The sequence below is a fragment of the Pseudophryne corroboree genome, chromosome 2 (genome assembly GCF_028390025.1).
Source record: "Pseudophryne corroboree isolate aPseCor3 chromosome 2, aPseCor3.hap2, whole genome shotgun sequence".
Taxonomy (NCBI): domain Eukaryota; kingdom Metazoa; phylum Chordata; class Amphibia; order Anura; family Myobatrachidae; genus Pseudophryne; species Pseudophryne corroboree.
Genome location: NC_086445.1, coordinates 523,678,218 through 523,700,910, shown reverse-complemented (window position 1 = coordinate 523,700,910; position 22,693 = coordinate 523,678,218). Strand labels below are relative to the sequence as shown.

At 41.2% G+C, this 22,693-nt stretch overlaps 1 protein-coding gene across 2 annotated transcripts in view; it reads left to right on the top strand.

Annotated features, from left to right (window-relative positions):
• The window catches only part of LOC135033639 (gap junction beta-3 protein-like), a 61,802-nt gene that overhangs the window by 24,342 nt on the left and 14,767 nt on the right, over positions 1 to 22,693 (top strand). The window contains exon 1 of one of the 2 annotated variants that reach the window (XM_063954200.1): positions 7,206 to 7,290. The exons of the other annotated variant lie outside the window; for it this stretch is intronic. The gene's annotated coding sequence lies outside the window, so the exon portion shown is untranslated. Of the gene's footprint in view, positions 1 to 7,205; positions 7,291 to 22,693 lie in introns of those variants that run through there. 2 annotated transcript variants of the gene reach the window in all.

Sequence of the window (22,693 nt, the reverse complement as noted above, 5' to 3'; positions counted from 1 at the left end):
ACCTGTGAAACCCTTGATTTCTAATGACACCCCCTAGTGGTTTATCTATAAATGCACTAGCAGTTAGTTTATCCCTAAGATTAGGCGCTCTTTTGTAAATAAATTTGGGTCTTTCTGGTAAAATGGATGTCAGTACTGGGTCTTTTTTTAGGAGATGCCAATTCTTACGAAACACCCTCTCTATAAATTTATGATGACCATTATATTGTGTGACGAAAGCTAAATTATGCGACATCTCAAGTTGTGGTTTGGTCTTAGTAATCAAAAAGGTTTCCCTATCTAGTTCTGCTATATCATCCAGTGATTTTTGTAGACAGTCAGGTTTATACCCCTTTTCCATAAACTTCTTTTTCATAATCCCCGCTTCTGTAACATAATTTTTATCTTCTGAACAGTTCCGTCGTAGACGGGTGAATTGCCCTTTTGGTACATTTTTCAACCACTGTGACAAATGATTGCTTCTTGTACTAATATAAGTATTCGAGTCAGTGGGTTTAATATAAACTGTAGACTCGATTTTACCATCAGCAATGTATATATGCAAGTCCAAAAAATTTACCTCCATTTTACTGAAATTAAAAGTCAGATAGATGCCCAAAACATTAGTATTAAGATAAGTGAAAAAATCCTGAAGTACACTAACGTCCCCCTTCCATATAAAGAGGACATCATCAATGTACCGCCACCACTGGACCAGGTTCGCCTCCCAGCCATGCCCCGTCCATATGCAATTATCTTCCCATCTGGACATAAAAAGATTCGCATAGCTGGGGGCGAACCTGGTCCCCATGGCGGTACCTACCTCCTGATTGTAATATTCTCCGTCAAAATTAAAATAATTATTGTGAAGTATAAAAGCAATACCCTTCAAAATAAATTCACATAAACCACTCGACATACTGCAAGTGGATAGAGTCTGTTTGACCGCTTCTATTCCATCAGTGTGTTTAATGATAGTATAAAGAGCTGTAACATCCCCCGTCACTAGCCACATGTCATTGTCCCATTGGACCTCTTTAAGTTTATTCAAAACATCCTTAGTGTCCTTAAGGTGCGAGCGCCCCTCAAGAACAAAGGGCTGTAATTGGAAGTCTATATAATGTGACAAATTTGCAGTAATGGAGTTAGTGCCAGCCACTATGGGGCGGCCAGGGGGGTGATGTTCATCTTTGTGTACCTTCGGCAACAAATATAGCACTGGTACAGTGTATTTATCATTAATCAAAAATTCAGCTGTGGTCTTGTCCAGCGTGCCCGTCTCTACATAGTCATCTATTAATTCTCGTAGGCCATTAAGAACTCTACTAGAGGGGTCTGTTCTCAATTTTTTATAGGTTATCCCATCTTTTAGTTGACGCATAGCCTCTTTGACATATGTCGTTCTATTCATGATCACTATGCCCCCCCCCCTTATCTGCAGGTTTAATTATAATAGACTCATTATTTCTGAGTCTATCTAAAGCCACCCGTTCATTCTTAGTGAGATTGTGTTTATAAGATGGCAAGTTACCTTGTAATGCTTTAATTTCATCAGTAACAATCTTCTGGAATACATCAACAAAACAACCCTTAGCGTGGCTAGGGTTAAAATGAGATTGTTTCTTAAAACTATTGCCCCCACTATTTTGTGTGGGTAAATCGACACTAGTGGCAAAAAACTTTTTAAGGGACAATTTGCGCACAAACTTCTGAATGTCAATATACAGGTTAAAAAAATTAATTTCGTTTGACGGGCAAAATTTTAAACCCTTTTTTAATACAGAAATCTCATCCTCATCTAAGGTGTGATCACTCAAATTGAAAATCTTAATCACAGTTTCACTCTCATTAATTTGATGAGGATTAACCACACCATGATTACTTTTATGATGACGCAGATACAGAAGCAGGCTTCTTTCACTGACATGAATGAGTATTTTTCCACCAAATGGAATAGTATCTTGGAAATATGCTCATTCTCATTGATGGAATTAATTATCCAGGAACGACAAAAAGAGGCTGAATTACTAGACGGGCAGATAAAATGCCTGGAGCCTTTATTAACACCGTTCAAGGATTTAGAAGAGTACAAAAATATGGAAGATACCATCACTAATAGGATCAGGAAAAATGAAAGGGATATTATACAACGTAAAACTAAGAAATTGGCACGAGACAAACTCAATTCTGAACCTGTCTCTGTGCCAATGAATATTAACCAGTCTGTAGCACAGGACAAAACTGTCTCGAGACCCCATACTCAGATTAATACATCAGTGTCCACACAAAAGTGGAGAAAACGCAAGAATAGAGTTGATCAAGTGAAATCAAACTTTAATGATAGGAATAGAGGTCCCTATTCTGATGCAAGGTTTAAACCCAAGATTGATCAGACTCCGTCAAGGCATATTTATTCGAACTGGAAACAGAATGAGCATACACAGAGGGAGGGACTTAGGGACCGGTTCCGACCAAGTAATGCTGGTTGGAAAAATAATAGTGAGTCCTTTCACCGTCAAGACCACTTCCAGTTGAAGAATGGCAGCTGGAATAATGGTGGTCACAACATTAATTATTCTAGACAGGATGGTGCTCATTTCACTCCGTTACAGACTAGAAATAGATATCACACGCTTAGAGATCAAACTCCGCCACGTGATTTTTTAGACGTCAGAGGGGACAATTGGAGAAACCGAAGGTAGTCCATAACTCTATCCCAGTGTCCATACCTCAACCTTATATTAGGACGAGGAGAGGGAAAAGAGGTGGACATAGAAAAAGGGAGCGTCATCATAAAAGTAATCATGGTGCGGTTAATCCTCATCAAATTAATGAGAGTGAAACTGTGATTAAGATTTTCAATTTGAGTGATCACACCTTAGATGAGGATGAGATTTCTGTATTAAAAAAGGGTTTAAAATTTTGCCCGTCAAACGAAATTATTTTTTTTAACCTGTATATTGACATTCAGAAGTTTGTGCGCAAATTGTCCCTTAAAAAGTTTTTTGCCACTAGTGTTGATTTACCCACACAAAATAGTGGGGGCAATAGTTTTAAGAAACAATCTCATTTTAACCCTAGCCACGCTAAGGGTTGTTTTGTTGATGTATTCCAGAAGATTGTTACTGATGAAATTAAAGCATTACAAGGTAACTTGCCATCTTATAAACACAATCTCACTAAGAATGAACGGGTGGCTTTAGATAGACTCAGAAATAATGAGTCTATTATAATTAAACCTGCAGATAAGGGGGGGGCATAGTGATCATGAATAGAACGACATATGTCAAAGAGGCTATGCGTCAACTAAAAGATGGGATAACCTATAAAAAATTGAGAACAGACCCCTCTAGTAGAGTTCTTAATGGCCTACGAGAATTAATAGATGACTATGTAGAGACGGGCACGCTGGACAAGACCACAGCTGAATTTTTGATTAATGATAAATACACTGTACCAGTGCTATATTTGTTGCCGAAGGTACACAAAGATGAACATCACCCCCCTGGCCGCCCCATAGTGGCTGGCACTAACTCCATTACTGCAAATTTGTCACATTATATAGACTTCCAATTACAGCCCTTTGTTCTTGAGGGGCGCTCGCACCTTAAGGACACTAAGGATGTTTTGAATAAACTTAAAGAGGTCCAATGGGACAATGACATGTGGCTAGTGACGGGGGATGTTACAGCTCTTTATACTATCATTAAACACACTGATGGAATAGAAGCGGTCAAACAGACTCTATCCACTTGCAGTATGTCGAGTGGTTTATGTGAATTTATTTTGAAGGGTATTGCTTTTATACTTCACAATAATTATTTTAATTTTGACGGAGAATATTACAATCAGGAGGTAGGTACCGCCATGGGGACCAGGTTCGCCCCCAGCTATGCGAATCTTTTTATGTCCAGATGGGAAGATAATTGCATATGGACGGGGCATGGCTGGGAGGCGAACCTGGTCCAGTGGTGGCGGTACATTGATGATGTCCTCTTTATATGGAAGGGGGACGTTAGTGTACTTCAGGATTTTTTCACTTATCTTAATACTAATGTTTTGGGCATCTATCTGACTTTTAATTTCAGTAAAATGGAGGTAAATTTTTTGGACTTGCATATATACATTGCTGATGGTAAAATCGAGTCTACAGTTTATATTAAACCCACTGACTCGAATACTTATATTAGTACAAGAAGCAATCATTTGTCACAGTGGTTGAAAAATGTACCAAAAGGGCAATTCACCCGTCTACGACGGAACTGTTCAGAAGATAAAAATTATGTTACAGAAGCGGGGATTATGAAAAAGAAGTTTATGGAAAAGGGGTATAAACCTGACTGTCTACAAAAATCACTGGATGATATAGCAGAACTAGATAGGGAAACCTTTTTGATTACTAAGACCAAACCACAACTTGAGATGTCGCATAATTTAGCTTTCGTCACACAATATAATGGTCATCATAAATTTATAGAGAGGGTGTTTCATAAGAATTGGCATCTCCTAAAAAAAGACCCAGTACTGACATCCATTTTACCAGAAAGACCCAAATTTATTTACAAAAGAGCGCCTAATCTTAGGGATAAACTAACTGCTAGTGCATTTATAGATAAACCACTAGGGGGTGTCATTAGAAATCAAGGGTTTCACAGGTGTGGAGATTGCGGCATGTGTAAAAATTGTCCCTCTAAAGTAAGAAAACTTACCTCTTTTGACTGGGAAGGGAAAACACATAAGATCTCGCAATTTATCACCTGTAACAGCAAGTATGCTATATACGCCATACAATGCTCTTGTAACAAACTGTATATAGGTAAAACCAGTAGAAGTCTAAAAATCCGTTGGACAGAACATCTCCGGAATATACGTAAGGGGTTAATTACCCACCCCTTCTCTCTCCACTTCAAGGAAATTCATAATTGCTCCACAGATCACATCGTATCCTTTTGGGGTATAGAGGTGACTAAGGACCAATGGCGAAACAACAATAAAGAGATTAGACTCGCGAAAAGCGAAATGAAGTGGATATACAATCTGCAATCTCTTACACCAAATGGTCTCAATCATGAATTTGAATTGAGATGGTTCTTGTGATATTCCTGTGTTTAATTTTGATTTACATTGTTTTATGATGATTTATGTATGTGTTATTGATATATTTGTTGATATACATAATTATAACCCCAAGCGTACGTTAAACACACATACATCAGTGCAAGGGATTGTTTTAGTCCTGGATTATATCTGTCCCCTGGTGTTGTTTACGTGTCAGCTAGTGATATTGCATGTTGCCATGACTACACTGCTGGTTAAGGTGGCCATTCTGGGCGGAAGTGGGTGTTTAATTATTATTATTTTTCACTTTTGATGCCCACATTATATTTCATTTTTTAGTTAACACTCCAAATGCATTGTGTTTAAAATGCACAATGTACCACATTGATAGAGTACGGGATCTTGTGTCACTATGGCAACTGCAAACGGGAAGTTGCGTTGCTATGGGCGGAAGTGAGTGTCCCGTCCGCGATTGTAAACTGCACCCAGAGTGTGCGAGCGGATGTGATGCCACTTCGGGCGGAAGTAGATTCCCCGTCCGAGATTAACGTGGCACACGCCAGTACTCCGGCTGTTACACTCGGCCACACTGCATTGTGGGACCTCGTGGAGACGTGTTGCTATGGCAACGCAGCTGAATTCATTCATCTAATCATTGTTCATATCCGGGGATTTGGTTTAAATACCATACAGGTAAGGGCACTCTTGTTCCTTGAAAAAGCCTCATTAATTGGGGAGAAACGCGTTGGATAGGTGCTTTTACAGATAGTGACACATTCATGTATCTCTTGGGGTTGTAATTGTGATTTACATCTGGCCGGTATTTGCCGTTTTAGGCCGACGGCTGAATACTGGTTTACCACCCCTGAGTCATATGTGTTCACTCTCAATTTTTAATAAATAAGATTTTATATTACCATTCCCTCGTCCGTTTTTCGGAGCAGGACATTAAAGAAGCCGTTATGGGAGGATGCATACGTGATTCTGAGTGAGTAATGGTACGCATTTGATGTCATGAAATTTGTCTACAGTTCAACATACAAAGATACCTTGATGTGTGGAGTTTAGCTCTAATTTGTGTGAGTGGGGTACGCCACCCTCTTGTTACATTGGCATTAGTCACTGTTTGCATCATTTCATCTGATTGGACGTACTATACCATGATATTTTGTTCCTTTTCCATTTTATATCATCGTGAGATACTTGTGGATTAGAAGAGATCACCATACCGCTACATGAAGTTTGCAGTGGAGTTGGACTTTTTTGCCCTTATCTCATTTATGGACTATGAGTATATGATTTCATTTATTCATTTTGTATGAAACAACACTGAGCGCCTCATTTGAGTATTTGTATTGTGTTCTATCTATTCGATAAGGGTAAGGTGGCCCTTTTTTCCTCAAGTGGCTGCACAAGTGTGTTTTGCGCCTTGGGTCTCTGAATTATTTTTTATTGTAATAGCTAGCATGTGATCAGGTCGGAATGACCCCCACTAATCGCATATGTACTAACTTATGGTATTTGTACTACATATGTGATTAATACAGCAAAGGGCAGCTCTCCTGATAAAGAGCTGCCCTTTGAGATGGCTACCGGTTCCTGGACTTTGTGGTTTATGACCCGGGAGTCCATCTGCCCATGCGCAGTAACACATGGCGGCTGAGGGGATCCCTCTGACAGCACCGATGAGGGAATAAGCCCATAGGCTTCTATAGGGATGACGTCAGTTATAGTTTGCGTTACCCCCCGCATTGAAAACCCAGCGGTGGGGCTTTAGTACACATAGTAAATGCGGTAAACCCCCTACTGCATTTTCACATTAGTACGACCCGCCCTTTATCTATTATATGTTCCTTCAATGAAAAACAAATTAATGTACTAAAATGAAATGCATAATAATTAAAGCTACTTCTGAAAAACGTTGCCGCTCCACAGGTCTGCAATACCCATTACATATATAGAACACTATATACACGCCTTTGTGAGTTTGATGAGTTAAAAGGTAAAATTCAAAAGAAATCTCTTTTTTTCATAAAGTCTATACAAATATACACAGCTGTAAAAAATGTTTTCAACTTTCTCCCGGGCCCCATCCCCCTTTCTATGTGTCTGCCTTCTCAGCAAGGTATAACCTGTTAAGGTATTTCCTTGGACACACCTCAGCAAGATCTGAAGGCGCAAGCACACTGTATGACTCTACAACAGTATTAGATTCGAGTCTATTAGGACCCTTCTCTTACCTCTGCCACACAGGTAGGACTGCTGCAGTTCATTCTTTCAATTTCAACTGTGAATCCTGCAGTATAAAACAGTATTTCAATGCTGAGAAATACTGTAGTTGCTTGTAAAGATCTTATTTGTTGCAAACAGGTGCTATCTATACAGTACCTTGCTTTTGTGTTATAGACTATGTTAATCTATAATGCTCTTTCTTTAGTTACCTGTTGTAATTTTCTATTGATCTGAGCATATGACATGTCCTAGTTCTGCCTTGTGGTATATAGCATAGTTAATACCTTTTCTCCTCTGTTATTCTTCAAAGTGAGAACATTGAATATTACAAAGTATTAATATGTCACCTGTATTTTCAAAATACAGTATGGTTTAAATTACAAATAACTTCCTAAATGTAACAAAGAACATTGATAGTAAACTCAAAGTATAAGAAAGAACTGGCTATGTCAGCAGTTATGAGTACAGAGACACAAGTTTGCGCAGCACAGATATAGAATATAGAATAGCATTCTAAGATATAGTAAAAGTTTAGGGGTGGTCTTCAGGTTGCCGGCTGTTGGGATCCCGGCGCAAGTTTAGATGTTTCAATTTTATCTGGAGTCAGTTGAGGCATTCCTCTTACTTCTCTTTATCTATAAAGGTTTGTGGTTTCCCAAACCCCCAACGGATTCCTGTATGTACTAGATGTATAACAATAGTTAGTTAGTAAGTAAAGTAAACACAGCAACTTGCTGGGTGGCTTACATACAGTATGCTACACAAAAGAAAAATAATATTTTACTGTACAGGTACTAAAATAATGAACAAAATTTTTTATCAGCATTTAGCTAATAATAATAATAATAATAATAATAATAATAATATTCTTTGTTTCACTAATTGTTCTGTGTCTTTTACGTGTCAGATTTAATTAATGCATATATATTTTTAAATTTAGCAAGATGCCTCCCTTTCCCATTATTAGTTAAATAAAGATTTTGATTGTTTCATTATTCCAGTAAATTTTATTTTGTTTCCCCAGTAAACATTTATAGCAATAAGCTGACTTAAGCTACACAACGTGGCCTTAACATGTAAAATGTATTGCTGTTTTACAGAGAACCAAAGGAATAAAGTCACCATACGCTTGCTTTACTATAGGCAATATTGTAATTGTTACTCCATATAAGACCTGCTAATGCGATTATTCCATAACACCAGCTATTCAGTTAGAAACACCACATTTAGTGTTACAGTATATATGAGGCTTCCAAGTTGAGTGACCCCTTTATGTAGCAGCTCTGTCCATAAATAGCAAACAAATAATGGCAAAGAGATCACTGATGCTTTAACGCTTAATACATATCACACACAATGGTGTATGTGACCGAATGAGTGGAGATTTATACTAGAGCAGGAAAATAGATCAGATATTTAATTAAAAAGACTTGAAATCCTCATGACAAATAGTGCTATTGACAAGCAGACTAGATGTTCTTATGGAGATATGATATGTGTAATATGCATTCAAACCACACAAACTATTTCAACAGTGTAAACCAGAGCTTATAAAGCCTAAAATGTAACAAATCATCAAACCTGTTACTCGTGACCAGTTTGTTCTTTATGTTTCAATAAAGATATGGGATCTTTTAATCAGTTATCCATTATCCAGCAGTTTCTAAAACTCAGAGCAAAGTTAATAAATACTGCAACTTAGTGACATCAACATCATCCCAAATTTCACTGTGAGGAGCACTGGTAAATAATTACTTTTAATATCTGGGAATGTATGTGGAAACGGACATTTTTAAATGCAAAGCTATATATTTTTTGTGTTATAGGGATGGGCATCGACCATCAATAGTTGCCAAACATCGATGTTAACTATCGATGGATGATGGTTTTACCATCAATGACATAGAGCCAATGGTTCTCTGTCATCAATAGCTAAATAAAACCAATTTTGTCACCGCATGGAGCTTAGCCCCACCCCTGGCCACCCGCTAAGCCCCACCCCCATTTTTTTTATTGGCCCACGGCCCCACCAGCATCTGCAAGTGGTGGCCATCAAGGGTGAAAACCATTGATGGTTCACCATAGATGGTTTTAGTGCCATCAATGGTTATCACTGATGGCACCATTTATGGGAACCATCGATGGTTGCTCCTAATGTGTTGTGCTCCAAATTACTGGGAAACAAAGTATTTAAGATGAATGTTCATTCTTTTCTATTAATCCCAGTGAGATTCAGACCCCTAAGGCTAATAACATATGGAAACTATGAAAAATGAGTTGTGAAAATGAGAAACAATTAATTTTGTACACCGTATTATGTTCATCTTTCCTTGTACTGCTAGTCAGATTGCTTAGAATTTAAGCACAGATCTCTCCATCTGTGCACCCCTTAAGAGATAGAAAAAAGCACAATTGTAAAATGTTTGAGCTTTCGAGGAACCTGCCAGATCTGGGTATTGTTGCAGGGAAGGCAACTATTGCTTTGTATTTTAAGTTATGTTGATGAACTCAATCCTAAATGGTATTTTTCATTATGGGTAAACTACTGTAGTCCTTTGTGTTAGGATGCATTCCACAGCAAATAACATATTTGGATAAAGACTGAGGGAAAGTATTAATTACAGTATTCTCATTGACCATATAACATTATTTAGACAAGGCCCAAAGTAAAATTTGTAAATAGTACTTATGTTTCAAATATTTAATAATATAGCTTTTTGTCATTCTGTTACTCAGAAAAAACTGGTCTTTTTTTCAGTTATTTATATAGCGTACACATATTCTGCAGCACTTTGCAGAGAATATTTGGCCATTCACATGAGTCCCTCCCCCATTGGAGCTTACAATCTATATTTCCTACCACATGTACACGCACACATATTCACACTAGGGTTAATTTTGTTTGGAGCCAATTAACCCACCAGTATATATTTTTGGATTGTGGGATGAAACCGGAGTACCCGGAGGAAACCCACGCAAGCACCGGAAATATATACATACCCCACACAGTTAGAGCCAAGGTGGGAATTGAACCCATGACCTCAGTGCTGTGAGGCAGTAATAAATATATATATATATATATATATATATATATATAACAATAATGTCCTTATCCTGCGCCACAGAGGGTTTAAATAATTAGCTGCTAATCCAACAGAGTCCCCTGTTAGAGGGACTAGAAAATACTGGTATGGGAAAGTTTTTGTAAGAGAGCGCCTATAGGACCCACACATGTAGGGTGATCTGATCATTTATACTGGGAGGAGCTTAGTGTATGTACCTTTCAATTAAAATATATAGTAAGCCTGTTGACATTCGTTATAGATACATAATGCAATTTATTACAATAAAAAAATAATTCATACAGTGTTGTTGCAGTTCTGTATAAATAAGTTAATTCACAGAGTTTCACTTTTAAATGCATACAGTTTTGTCCTTCATAGGAGTATGGACATTCACAGTTGTGTTTTCACCCAGAGTTTTCAAAACACAGTTGCTCTATGCGTTTCGGCTCATTGGAAACTTCTTCAGGGGTTTTTTTCGCTATACTTTCAGTCATAAAGAATCTCCATTGTGTCCCATCATTGGCATCTACAAGTTTTTAACTGGAGGTGTATTTTCTTTGGATGCCCTTCTGTTATAGTAGCAGGCTGCAATCCTTTAGAGTCTGTTAGACAAAGATTATTGGTATGTGATAATACATCAAGGAAAAGAGTTCTTTGATCTTGATCACCAAACTTTAAACGATTGCAGCCTGTTACTATAACAGAAGGGCATCCAAAGATTGCCCTTTAAAGAGGAGATCTAGAAAAATGTACTGTTAGGGGAATACTGCTGTAGACCATCAATAATGTTAATTATTAATATGTATAACAAGCACTATCCAGTTTATAAGGAGTCAAATGTGTACATATACTGTATGTCCAGATTCTTTTGTCACTCCTCCTGTCTTGCAGAAATTACTCCAATGCTCCACAGAGCAGAGAATTTGGATTGTGGAAGGTGCTCACATCCAAAAAAACAAACAAAAAACTTTAAGCTCATGTGGACTGGCCCTACTGCTGCATTGGAAACCCCACTCTAGAAATCCTGCATTTGCCCCTGAGGTGTGGCGATCACTAGTAACTTAACAGGCTCTGTAGTTGATGGTCACGTCTCCTTCTGTATTACACTATGGCAGTCAGTCACTTTCATTCATGTGTTATGCAGTCCAGCCTGGAGAGCAGAGTTGGAGTCACTGGCCACCAGCACAAAGGAAATAGAGGTGGTGCCAGGGCCAGAGTTGTGCTAGAAAAGTCTGTAATATAATATGGCTGCGTGCTGCCTAGTTAAGGCAATATGTTTTGCAAGCCCAGTGCTATAACATTTTGCAGTCCAGTGATCGGTGGCCAGACCAGGGAGATGAAAAGGTCACCGGCCCGGGAGACATTTTGCACCCTGACCCAGCCTGCCACTGTTGCTAATCTATGTGTTTTGATATAAAATTGACCTCACACAGATATAGGTTTGTGAAGTCACAAAAGGGAAAGATATAATGCTTTCGGAGCATGTACAAAGTTTGTAAGTTTCATAAATTACCTTAATTTTGTAGCAAACTTTTAGCAGAGTGAATTTCAGCATGAACTTTGGAGTCTAGATCTGTGCCAAACATCACTAAATCATTGCTATTCAGGATTCTGAATTCTTTTTCAGCTCTGTGAATTGCTAAAAGAAGTAACTTTGAAAATGGCAATGGTATATATAGAATATAAGTCATACTAAGGCATGTGAGTGATTTGGATATCACTAAGGGGTATATTGCTGAAAAGAGAAACCAATGCCAAAATGTCAGTTTCTGTATGATGTACTGTAGATGTCTTTTAAGCACTGGCATAACTATCGTGGGTGCAAGTGGTGCTGCTGTTTGGGGCCCGGGCTTCCTTCAGGGCCTGCCGCACCCCCTACACCCAGTCACACACAGCAGCAGTGGGAGTACGAAGGGGTCTGAAGCCAGACAACTGTGATGCCCGGGCAGGCGACTCAAGAGGTGTGCAGTGTCATTTTTAGGGGCGGGTGCTGGAAGAGCTCCTGTGGTGCACTTTGCTTTGCGCATACAGACTCACGTCCTCTGCATGATAAGCTCCGCTCCCAGTTCTCATTTGCAATATGATTGGTTGTCGCTAAAGCTTGTCATTCTTAGGGGCCAATTAGAGAATGCTATACACCAAAGCCACTAGCAGTCATGCTCGTTGGCTGCTATTGGTCAGTCACTCCTACAAGCCACTGGTGTGTGTGTGTGTGTGTGTGTGTGTGTGTGTGTGTGTGTCTGGAGTCCAGAAGTACAGGACTGCTTACAAGAATTGCTTACAGGAAATGTGGCTTCGCATGTTCCTCCTCCCACACTTCAATTGATATACCTCCTGGGTGCTGCGTACAACCTGCTCTACATGCTGCAACCCTGGGAGTGGGAATTCACTGTACACAGGCGGATCCATTGTGGGGCTGACTCCATCCTCCCAAACTTGCTGTAAACCACCCACCCACGATGCTTCCACAGAGACTTTGAAATGGCCCTTTACAACTGTAAACAAACTGTCCCCTGCTTTGAATTAGTCTGTATGATAAGATGAACCTAATGGCTGTTCTCTGATGCTCCTTTGTCCCTGTGTAAACACTTGCCTGGTATGGTCACATCAGATGTGACCACCGCAGGCTGGACTGTCACTGACATAGTCGTATCTGATGCGACCAGTCAGAAGCCTACTGTGTGGCTGCATGAAGAGAATCTTTCTTCAGATGCTGCTCACCACATCAGCTCACCACTGATGATCGGGTAGCCTGGCAGCACCCACCACCCCGAGGCTGCAGACATTAGCAGCCACTGGGGAATGTAAAAATGCAGCCCCTTTTTCTTTTCTTTTTTTAAATATTTTGAAATAAAATCATATTGGAAATTCTTAACCTAATTCAATCATAACAAAATTAAAATTTCTGAGCAGTTTTTGGAAAAAATATTAGCCATTTAAGTGGTTACGATTGGGTGTGTTAATTAACATTGTTATTCATCCATTTTTTTATGTCTATAGGTTTTCTTTTTCTCTTTTTGTTTTATTTTCAAAATGGAGCTTTTTAAGCTAACCCTCCTCATTCTCTGTGACCCCCAAACCATCTTATCAGCTCTTTTTCTGCACCCACCTCCCCCCTCCATCTCTTCAAAACCCCATTCTCTGACACCCCAGCCATCTCATAAGCATCACATTCTCTGACATCCAGCCATCTCTCCAGCATCCCATTCTCTGACACCCCCGGCCATCTCTCTAGTATCACATTCTCTAATACCCCAGCCGTATCTTCAGCAGTATCCGGTCTCTAGGTGGACCACACTTAGGTCGACAATGTCTAGGTCGACCACTATTGGTCAACAGTAAGTAGGTTGACATGGTTTCTAGGTCGACATGGTCTCTAGGTCGACATGTTCTAGGTCGACATGAATTTTTTTTTTATTTTTTTTTTTTCATTTTTGGAACTTTTTCATGCTTTACGATCCACGTGGACTACAATTGGGAAAGGGTAACTTGTGCTGAGCGCAGTGAGGCACCTTGCCGAAGCTTGCAAGCCATGCGAGGGGACACGGTGCACTAATTGACCTTCTGTCATGTTGACCTTGTACTTGTTGACCTAGAGACCCTGTCGACCTAGCAACCATGTCGACCTACTTACTGTCGACCAATAGTGGTCGACCTAGACACTGTCAACCTAAGTGTGGTCAACTCTATGATCCACACCCTCTTCAGCACCCCATTCTCTGACACTCAAGCCATCTCGCCAGCATCCCATTCTCTGACACCCCAGCCATCTCTACAGCTCTCCATTCTGTGACACCCCAGACATCTCTCCAGCACTCCATTCTCTAACACCCTAGCCATCCCTCCAGCACTCCAATCTCTGACTCCACCATTCCATTTTCTTACACCCAGCCGTCTCTCCAGAACATGCATAATATGCATATGTTACTGACCTCATTTTGTTTTTCTTTGGGGAGGAGGGGGCAAAGTATGTTTTTTACACTCGCTAGTGCCACCACTGATGCATGGATTGGGCCCCCGGGAAGAAGGGACATGCTTGGCCGGGTTACATGTGCCCTGCGCAGGCTCAGTGTCTAACACTGGCCATGTTGGCTGTACTAGGGAAGGAGGAGGGCTGTAGGGAGGGGGGTAGGGCTGTGCAGAGCTAAGAGGATTGCGCAGAAGTCAGACAGCAGTTAATTACTTGTACTGCACCGCAGTGGGGTGCTGAAGGTATGAGTCTGCATGGGCCTCACAAAGTTCTAGTCACATCCCTTTTTAAGAAAAGCCTAACGCCAGTTATAGTGGAGATTTCCCTTGTGCTAGACAAACTAATGCTGAAGACTACAGTCCAGTTATGATTCCTAATAAGGCCTGTGGTCTGGCCCATTTTACTATTCTCCAAAATGCTTGGCCTCAGTAGTTAATGTCACTGTTAGATGGTGTTAATAGGTCTAACCCTATGCGAACAGCAATTTTCTGGTTCCTTCTGGCAGACCCATACTCCTACCCTCTCTGCTATTGTAGTTTTCTTATGCGCATGCTCGGACTGATGGAGGGGAGATGCCGCTGATCGCTGTGAGGGGCGGAACCAGACACTTCTCTGAGTATCGCGTTTTTTGCCCCTCCCTCAGAGTATAAGAGGATATAAAAGGTTTCTGAAATTAAAATTAAAAATTTTGGGATTTATATAGACACACACATGGCCCAGCCTTACAGAGAAAAATATCAAAATATGTATACAGTATATGTCACAATCCTCTAGAACACATACCAATATCCTGTATATGCAGGGGTGTAATAATAACAATAGTAGATGAGGATGCCGCATTAACTGGAGGCACAATGGGCTAGTGAGATCTAACACCCTAAAACAAGCAACATATGAGTAATTGTGTGCCCACCTACCTTAGCCTAGGAAACTGTACTTTTATGTTGTATTTTCCTGCAAGTAGCAGGTCAAATAACAATGTTAAAAATAATATTATTAGTAGTAGAGTAGTTGTAGTAGTAGTAGTAGTAGTAGTAGTAGTAGTAGTAGTAGTACTGTATTGTAATTTAGTTATTTAGCTCTTGAATACTCTGCAGCGCTCCACAATAATAGTAACATATACAATAATAATAATAATAATAATAATAAACAAGACTGGACATTAATAAACAGACAAGGAGATACGAGAAGCCTGCCTGCAAGCTTAAAATCTATATAAGATAAATGTTAGGTTCCTGCCATACAAGCACTGGTATTGTCACTTTTAGAGACTTAATAAAAAAATGCATATGATGAGACAGTGGTTCTTATTTTATTGCAAACTCCCAGCATGTTACATCAGCTAAACAAAGACAGTTTAAGAGCCAGAAAACAGGATAATACAATAGTGTCTGCCCTAAGAGCTGTTAATTCCCATTATATCATCTTAAATGTCTGCTATTTTGCATAGGTGTGCCATAATGTGAGAGAAAGCATCACAAAAAGAATTAGGGTGTTTCTCTAAAATCCATTCAATACCCAGCTTAATGATCTATTATAAATGCAGTAACTCCCATATACCATTACACTTATAATTTATACTATTTATTATTATTATTATTAGTAGTAGTAGTAGTAGTAGTAGTAGTAGTAGGAATATTAGTAATATTACTCATTATTTCAAGCAAAATAAAAAAATCTGATCATATAATTGGCGGGATGTAATGCAGTATGAGATTGCTGGAGGTGCGGGTTGCCGGACGATGTTGGACTTTTTTTAAAGGGACAGTCACTTATAAGGCAAAACCATACCTTGTTGTAACTTAAGTGACTGTCTTTTAAAAAAAAAAAAGTCTAAGATTGGCCAGCAACCCACACCTCCGTCAATCTCTGACTGCATTACATCCCATCTGAAGTCTGGAAGGTCGACTATGAAATAAAGTATAAGTATTGCAAAGTTCCACTCTGTACTTTTTGCCACTTTCCTGGTTAGTTTACCTGTGCCTTACAAAACACACTTTTTAAAGAAACCTGAACAACAAGTTTTATGAGTGAAATGATACACCCAGGTGTCTCTCTGCTGATCGCTCTTGAAAATTTTTACCTCTCATTGAGTAAACAATTTCCCAACTCCACTCCTTGCCAAATATTGTGTCCTCACCTCAGTGGGAAGGGTGAGTAATGGTACAGCAATGTAATTCTCTTATCCTGCTGATATGGAAGTATTTTACATGGACATGATCACTAACCACAAAACTTGCTTGTTCTTGCACACAAACACTTTTAGTGTATCCAAATTAAGTTGCTCTGAAGTGCATCCAGCTATGTTGGGTGATGCAGTCAAAAGCCTGACAGTGGGATCCCGAGCATTAGAATCCGACAGACCCCGGAGGTATGTATGGGGAGGTCAGGGTTAGGCACTAAGGGGAGGGTTAGGTTTAGGCTTTGTTGGGGGTGGACAGGGTTAAGCTGTGGTAGGGGACTGAAAGAGTTAGGCTGCGGGAGGAATTAGGGTTAGGCTGCGGGAGGGGATGGTTTTGGTTAGGCTGCATGAGGGGAAGGTAAGGGATAGGCTGCAGGAAGGGTAGGTTAGAATTGAATTAGGGGTCAGTAAAAATATTTACCTCATTCCTTCGGGATTCTGAAGGGTGGGATCCCACTGTTGGTATTCTGACTTCCGGGATTTCATACCCAACCCTCTGTGGGTATGCAACTAAAAAGTTTATAATATGGAACATTGTTTGCTATGACCAATTGCTATTTAATACATATGGGCATTTATTTGTGAATATTGCAAAATACTGCATACAAATCAGTGACATGTAGAGCCTCTTCTGTCATACTCTCGTTTGTATTACTCTAATAATTTTTATAGTCAAAACTCTGGAGTATACTGGTCTATGACAGGTGAAGCACGGCCCCCTACCCCCCTCCTCCCCTCCCCACCCGCCTACCTTGTCTGCACATCTCTGATCAAAACTCACCAAATTTCCAGCAGTATATACTGCTGCACCTGTGTATAATGCCCACATGAAAGCCTTTTAACTCATATATTGTGTGTAAATCTGGCTCTGGTACTAGCCAGTGTCTCATCAGCCATTTACCTCACCACACGTCCCTGATACATATTGAAATGCAGATATCAGCACAATGATCCCTATATTGATCTACATTTAAACTATGTGACCTCACATGTTCACGCAACTCAGTATAAGAGAATAATAATGGATCGCAGCATTGTAAATAGGTTTGCACAAACTGGTGCTTGTCCAGTGAGCCAAGAACAATATAGCATATGTCAGACTGCTTGGCACTCACATATAGGGCCTGCCTGTGAGTCACACATAGGCCCTCATTCCGAGTTGTTCGCTCGCTAGCTGCTTTTAGCAGCATTGCACACGCTAAGCCGCCGCCCTCTGGGAGTGTATCTTAGCTTAGCAGAATTGCGAACGAAAGATTAGCAGAATTGCATATAGAAATTTCTTAGCAGTTTCTGAGTAGCTCGAGACTTACTCCTACACTGCGATCAGTTCAGTCAGTTTCATTCCTGGTTTGACGTCACAAACACACCCAGCATTCGCCCAGACACTACCCCGTTTCTCCAGCCACTCCCGCGTTTTTCCCTGAAACGCCTGCGTTTTTCCGCTCACTCCCATAAAACGGCCAGTTTCCGCCTAGAAACACCCACTTCCTGTCAATCACACTCCGATCACAAGAACGATGAAAAATCTTCGTTAGGCCGTGAGTAAAATACCAAACTTTTGTGCTAATTTACTTGGCGCAGGTGCACTGCGAACATTGCGCATGCGCAGTTTGCGACAAATCGCTCCGTTGAGAAAAAAACTAACGAGCGAACAACTCGGAATGACCCCCATAATGCATACACACATGTATAAGCATTACAATCAGCTAGCAAATAGTACTGTGCATATGTGACCAAGCAACACCCGGGGGTATATTTACTGAAGGTCGATTTTGTTTGTTTTTGTCCGATGCTAGATTGATTTTAAATCAATTTTAATCGATGTTGGGCTTCCAGGATTAAAACACACATTTACCAACAGAAGATTTTTTAATATTAATTTTTAAATATTAGTAAATGTGTGTTTTAATCCTGGAAGCTCAACATCTATTAAAATCACTTTAACATTGCTCTAACATCGAACAAAAACAAACAAAATCGACCTTTAGTAAATATACTCCCTGGTGACTAAAAGCACCTTAGTTTTCATGTTTCCCAGCACTTATGTGTAAATTAGCCCAAAATCTTTGTATTCACTACTGAAGTTTAATATTATGCAGTGGAAATATGAAATGATTCATTGCAAGGCCATAGAGGTGTTTACTAATACAAATACATGAAATCTTTGAAAATACATTATTCATTGACAGTCATTTTCACAATTGGTTTCAAGTATATTTACTCTCCTCACACAGCCAGCAAGTGCTAAAGAAAATACACGCATTTCATAGACTTAGCACCTTTAAAAGCAAATAAAGGTTATCAGACTTCTTATTGATAATGGCCAATCTTCTTACATGTTTATTTAAAGTGGGTGCAATGTTCCTTTCATGTGTATATGTAAGTGCAGACTGAAAAATATACTCCTCTACTAAACTGTAAATCATTTGACCATTTCCCTTCACAGCAAATTGATTCTACAGTGTGTACAATATTGCTAAATAGATTATTCATAGTACATAGGAATGGAAAGGTAGAGTAATACTACAAGTAATAATAATAAACAATTATAAACAGCGATAACCAATCTTAACAGGTATAAAGGGCCCGCTTCAGCATTCAGCGCTGACACCCCATGACCACCCCACCAGCTCTTAAACTGCGATCGCAGTGTGCACATGCACACATCGCCATGCGTGCATGCGCAGAAGTGTGGAAATTGCATATCGTTACCATGGTACACATCAGACTGATGTTATGAAGGGCAGAGCGATCCCTCATTCCATCCTTCATTACTTTGCATGGCACGCATGAAATATCGTCCAGTTGGCCGAGCAGCATGGCCAACCAGACAATATCACATGTGACCGTGGAAACATGCAGATTGGCCTACACACCAGTGGTGGAACTACCGCCAGTGCAGGCAGTGCCTTGCACTGGGGCCCGCCACTGTCCAGGGGCCCAAAGCATGTAATGAGTCAAACTGACTCATTACATGCCGCTGTGTGCTGCGGGCAACTGCTGCCCATAGCACACAGCCGCCCGCTGAGGACAGGAGAGGATCGCAGCGGACACGGAGGGGGGGGGGGGGAGCCTCAACATTCAAAGCGGCGGAGAACAGCCTATGGGGAAGGAGAGGGACAGCAGCAGCAGTGCCTCCACCAATCACACAGCACTGCTGCGGCTCCCTTCTCCACCTCCCTCCTCCTCCTTCCCCCCTGCCCGGGATCTCTGCCAGAAGTTGCACCGAGGAGCCTGACTGGCGAGAGTAAGTAAAATTCATTCATTCTTACTTTCTTTCTTTCTTTCTTGCCCCCCCTCTAAAAAGGGGGGACGCTGTCTGCCGTAATGTGTAAAAAGGGGGGACGCTGTCTGCCGTAATGTGTAAAAAGGGGGATGCTGTCTGCTGTAATGTGTAAAAAGGGGACGCTGTCTGCCATAATGAGTAAAAAGGGGACGCTGTCTGCCGTAATGTGTAAAAAGGGGGACGCTGCCTACCGTTATGTGTAAAAAGGGGACGCTGTCTGCCTTAATGTGTAAAAAGGGGACGCTGTCTGCCTTAATGTGTAAAAAGGGGGCATTGTCTGACGTAATGTGTAAAAAGGGGACGCTGTCTGCCGTAATGAGTAAAAAGGGGATGCTGTCTGCCATAATGTGTAAAAAGGGGGACGCTGTCTGCCGTAATGTGTGAAAAGGGGACGCTGTCTGCCGTAATGTGTAAAAAGGGGAACGCTGCCTACCGTAATGTGTAAAAAGGGGACGCTGTCTGCCGTAATGTGTAAAAAGGGGGACGCTGTCTGCCGTAATGTGTAAAAAGCGGGATGCTGTCTGCCGTAATGTGTAAAAAGGGGACGCTGTCTGCCGTTATGTGTAAAAAGGGGACGCTGTCTGCCGTTATGTGTTAAAAGGGGACGTTGTCTGCTGTTATGTGTAAAAAGTGGACGCTGTCTGCCTTAATTTGTAAAAAGGGGACGCTGTCTGCCTTAATGTGTAAAAAGGGGATGCTGTCTGCCTTAATGTGTAAAAAGGGGGCGTTGTCTGCTGTAATGTGTAAAAAGGGGAACGCTGTCTACCATAATGTGTAAAAATGGGATGCTGTCTGCCGTAATGTGTAAAAAGGGGGACGCTGACTGCCGTAATGTGTAAAAAGCGGGACGCTGTCTGCCATAATGTGTAAAAAGGGGACGCTGTCTGCCGTTATGTGTAAAAAGGGGATGCTGTCTGCGTTAATGTGTTAAAAGGGGACGCTGTCTGCTGTTATGTGTGAAAAGTGGACGCTGTCTGCCTTAATGTGTAAAAAGGGGACGCTGTCTGCCTTAATGTGTAAAAAGGGGACGCTGTCTGCCGTTAAGTGTAAAAAGGGGATGCTGTCTGCCGTAATGTGTAAAAAGGGGACGCTGTCTGCCTTAATGTGTAAAAAGGGGGTGTTGTCTGCCGTAATGTGTAAAAAGGGGGACGCTGTCTACCGTAATGTGTAAAAAGGGGACGCTGTCTGCCATTATGTGTAAAAAGGGGACGCTGTTTGCCGTTATGTGTTAAAAGGGGAAGCTGTCTGCTGTTGTGTAAAAAGGGGGATGCTGTCTGCCTTAATGTGTAAAAAGGGGACGCTGTCTGCCTTAATGTGTAAAAAGGGATGCTGTCTGCCGTAATGTGTAAAAAGGGGGGACGCTGTCTGCTGTAATGTGTAAAAAGGGGACGCTGTCTGCCATAATGAGTAAAAAGGGGACGCTGTCTGCCGTAATGTGTAAAAAGGGGGACGCTGTCTGCCGTTATGTGTAAAAAGGGGACGCTGTCTGCCTTAATGTGTAAAAAGGGGACGCTGTCTGCCTTAATGTGTAAAAAGGGGGCGTTGTCTGACGTAATGTGTAAAAAGGGGACGCTGTCTGCCGTAATGAGTAAAAAGGGGATGCTGTCTGCCATAATGTGTAAAAAGGGGGACGCTGTCTGCCATAATGTGTAAAAAGGGGAACGCTGCCTACCGTAATGTGTAAAAAGGGGACGCTGTCTGCCGTAATGTGTAAAAAGGGGGACGCTGTCTTCCGTAATGTGTAAAAAGCGGGATGCTGTCTGCCGTAATGTGTAAAAAGGGGACGCTGTCTGCCGTTATGTGTAAAAAGGGGACGCTGTCTGCTGTTATGTGTAAAAGGGGGATGCTGTCTGCCTTAATGTGTAAAAAGTGGACGCTGTCTGCCTTAATGTGTGAAAAGGGGGACGCTGTCTGCCTTAATGTGTAAAAAGGGGGCGTTGTCTGCCGTAATGTGTAAAAAGGGGATGCTGTCTGCTGTAATGTATAAAAAGGAGGACGCTGTCTGCCATAATGTGTAAAAAGGGGATGCTGTCTGCCGTAATGTGTAAAAAGGGGAACGCTGTCTACCATAATGTGTAAAAAGGGGACGCTGTCTGCCTTAATGTGTAAAAAGGGGGACGCTGTCTGCCGTAATGTGTAAAAAGGGGGACGCTGTCTGCCGTAATGTGTAAAAAGTGGGACGCTGTCTGCCGTAATGTGTAAAAAGGGGACGCTGCCTGCCGTTATGTGTAAAAAGGGGACGCTGTCTGCCGTAATGTGTTAAAAGGGGACGCTGTCTGCTGTTATGTATAAAAAGGGGGATGCTGTCTGCCTTAATGTGTAAAAAGGGGACGCTGTCTGCCTTAATGTGTAAAAAGGGGACGCTGTCTGCCGTAATGTTTAAAAAGGGGAATCTGTCTGCCATAAGGTGTAAAAAGGGGACGCTGTCTGACGTAATGTGTAATAAGGGGATGCTGTCTGACGTAATGTGTAATAAGGGGACGCTGTCTGCCATAATGTATAAAAAGGGGACACTGTCTGCCGTAATGTGTAAAAGGTGCTCTACCTGGTGTAGTGGCGCTACTGTGTGGCGTAATTTGAATAATGGAGACTACTGTGCACCATTATATGAATTGGTATTATTTTGTGGCCACACCCCTTCCCCACAAAGCCATGCCCCTATATTCCCCCGTTTTGCATGGAGGGGTGGGGCTCCAATGCCGTTTCTTGCACACAGTGCTAAAATGTCTAGTTACGGCACTGTTGCTAAGTATCCATTTCTCTGGCCCTGAGCAGGTCTCCCTCACCAGATCCTCTCCAGGGGTGAGGGGGTGGACTTGGATGGGATGGGGGGGGTCAAAGCATTTTGTCGAACCTGGGCCCAACGCTTGCTAGTTCCGCCACTGCTACACACTGTACAATCTGGCCAGAAACGACATATG